The sequence below is a fragment of the Petaurus breviceps genome, unplaced genomic scaffold, assembly GCF_028583685.1.
Source record: "Petaurus breviceps papuanus isolate PSGF00001 unplaced genomic scaffold, PetGlider_PUasm1.0 91041, whole genome shotgun sequence".
Lineage (NCBI taxonomy): Eukaryota > Metazoa > Chordata > Mammalia > Diprotodontia > Petauridae > Petaurus > Petaurus breviceps.
Genome location: NW_027187400.1, coordinates 10,998,448 through 11,001,914, shown reverse-complemented (window position 1 = coordinate 11,001,914; position 3,467 = coordinate 10,998,448).

The following is a 3,467-nucleotide window of genomic DNA, read 5'->3' as shown; positions in this document are numbered from 1 at the left end:
TCTATCTATCTATCTATCTGGTCTATCTATCTATCTATCTGGTCTATCTATCTATCTATCTATCTATCTGGTCTATCTATCTATCTATCTATCTATCTATCTATCTATCTATCTATCTATCTATCTATCTTGTCTATCTATCTATCTATCTGGTCTATCTATCTATCTATCTGGTCTATCTATCTATCTATCTATCTATCTGGTCTATCTATCTATCTATCTATCTATCTATCTATCTATCTATCTATCTATCTATCTATCTATCTGGTCTATCTATCTATCTATCTGGTCTATCTATCATCTATCTATCTATCTATCTATCTATCTATCTATCTATCTATCTATCTATCTATCTATCTATCTATCTATCTATCCATCCATCCATCATCCAGAGTCAGGAAGACTTATGTTGAAATTTGGCTTCAGACACTAACTAGCTGTATGACCCCAGGCAAGTCACTTAACCTCTATTTGTCTGTTTCCTCAACTGTAAGACAGGGATAATAATGGCACCTCCCTCCCAGAGGATCAAATAAAATAAAACTTGTAAAGTGCTTAGCACAGGACCTGACTCATAGTAGGAATTATATAAATGTTTATTCTCTTCCTATCTATCTAAATTCTTTTTAGAATGGGTCTCCCTCTTTCTACTAGGCTAGAAGTACAACTACTCATAGTTCCAACCCTCCTGTTGAGTGGTGTGGAAGCTTTAAATTACTCTCTGTGACCTGGACCCCTCCTTAGGCAGCATGGGGACCCCCTGCTCCCAAGGGCTCATCAAATTGGTTCTATGCCTACTGCCCAATAGTCTTTAGGCTTCTGGCAACTCAGAACTCCCAAACTTGAGATGCATCAGCCTCAGCCTTCCCAGGAGCAGGGACCGCTATACCCAGCCATTCTTTGTTACAAGGTGTGTTCTATGTTCTAAGGGCCCTCCCAGCTCTAACATTCTGTGTTCTAAGGTCCCTCCCAACTCTGACATCCTGTGTTCTAAGACCTTCCCAGCTCTGCCATTGTGTGTTCTAAGGTCCCTCCCAGTTCTGATATTCTGTGTTCCAAGGGCCCTCTAAGCTCTGACATTACCTGTTGTAAGGGCCCTCCCAGCTCTGCCATTCTGTTTTCTAAGTGCCCCCCCCCCACCAAGCTCTTACATTCTGTGTTCTAAGGGCCCTCCCAGCTCTGACATTATGTGTTCTATAGTCCCTCCCAGCTCTGACATTCTCTGTTCTAAGGGCCCTTCCAGTTCCCATCCTCTATGTTCTAAAGGCCCTCCCACCTGTCATTCTGTGATTCTACAGTTTCCCCTAATAGCTCCTTGCTTTCATGACTTCTCCCTGTGGCCCTGCCTCTGCATAGACAGAAGTACGCTGGGAACAAAGTTGGGTTTTCTTTTTGAAATTGTTTGGAAGTCACATTGGTGTCTGGAAGGTGGCCCTAGGAGGAGGGAGGGAGCATGAGTCTAGGAGAACAGTCCATGTGTCACAGAGTGAATCCAGCCAGGATCTGGAGAGGGGGTGGAAGGGTGTCATTGGGCGTCCATACTGTCGGCGGTTTTCATAATCGTTCTAATTACCGGGCACAAAACCCCAGGCCAATGCAGTTTTATAGAGATCTTTATAGAAGCCTAGAAGACAATTCAAGTGGTTTTTATTCTCCCTTCCATTGTATCCCTTTAATAAAAGAGAGGGACAGACAGCAAATTAAAGCTGATTCTGAAAAAACGTGGCCCAGCTGTGCTGATCTGGGCAAGGTCAGACCAAGGTCATTCAGCTATGTGGCACTAACATTGAGGGCCAAATTCTGTCCCATTTGGTGTAGAAGAAAGAACTCCTATCCTGGGAATGTGGAGACCTGGGTTTTAGTTCGGTCTCTATCATTTACTAATCTATGATTTTGACCCAAGTATACTGTCTCAGTCTCCTCCAACCTCTGACATTTTGTGTTCTAAGGGCCCTCCCAGGTCTGACATTTTGGGTTCTTTTTTATAAAAAAAAATTCATTAAGTAATTTTTAGTTTTCAAAATTCAATTTTTTAATATTTTGAGTTCTAAATTCCCCCCCTTTGTTCCCTCCCCCTTCTTCAAGACAGCTTGCAATATCATCTAGGCTACACATGTACAATCACATTAAACATATTCCAACATTAGTCATGTTGTGAAAGAAGAATCAGAACAAAAGGGAAAAACCATGAAAAAGAAAAAAAGAGAGAAAATAGTATGCTTCTGTCTGCATTCAGACTCCATAATTTTTTTTTCTGGATGTGTATGGCATTTTCCATAACAAGTCTTTTTTAGATTTATGTTAGATCATTGCATTACTAAGAAGAGCTAAGTCTATCAAAGTTGGTCATCTATCAACACTTACCATGTGCAATGTTCTCCTAGTTCTGCTCACTTCACTCAGCATCAGTTCATGTAAGTCTTTCTGAAATTTTCCTGCTCACCATTTCTTATGGAACAGCAGTATTCCATTACATTCATATACCACAGCTTGTTCAGCTATTCCCCAATTGATGGACATTTCCTCTCTTTGCTACCACAAAAAGAACTGCTATAAATAGTTTTGTACACATGGGACCTTTTCCCTTTTTTATGATCTCTTTGGGATATAGACCTAAAAGTGGTATTGATGGATCAAAGGGTATGCACAGCTTTATAGCCCGTTGGACATACTTCCAAACTGCTGTCTGGAATGGTTGGATCAGCTCACAACTCTACCAACAATGAATTATTGTTCCAATTTTCCCATATAGTCTCCAACATTTATCATTTTTTCTGTTTTGATATTCTGTGTTCTAAGAGACCTTGAAGTATTCTTGAATTTCTATGTCTTCAATATCATGTCATCTATGGTATAGGGCTGCCTCTACAAAACCATCTGTCTTCACTTGCAGGACATCTTGAGTCCCCCACAAAGCCCTCAAGGCTTTCTTTAGGACATCTGAAACTTCTCTTAGTCTGTTGAGATCAAGAGATTTACCAAGATACCGAGAGAGGTATTTTAACACCAGCTTCAGGGCGCCCTGTTACATTCCCAGCTTGGCAATGGAGGAGAATTTCCACTCTGACATCTCAAAATTTCCTACAGAAAGTATCTCTCTCTCCCTTCTTCTCTTTCCTCTTCCCCTCTTCTCCTCTCCCCTAACCCCCATCCTTCCTTTTGCTTGCTCTGTTCCTCTCTCTGTATCTCTCTTTTTTCCCCTATCTCTGTGGGTCTGTCTCTCCATAATGCTGTCACTTTCTCCTTCTCTCTTTTTCTCTCTGTCTTTTCCCCTTCTCTTTCTCTCTCTGACTACCCCTTCCTCTCTGTCTCTCTCTCCTTTCCCTCTCTCCATTTCCTTTCTCTCTCTCTCTCTGTCTCTGTCTCTCTGTGGGTTTGTATCTCTGTCACTTTTTCCATCTCTCTCTCTCTCTCTCTCTCTCTCTCTCTCTCTCTCTCTCTCTCTCTCTCTCTCTGTCTCTGTCTCT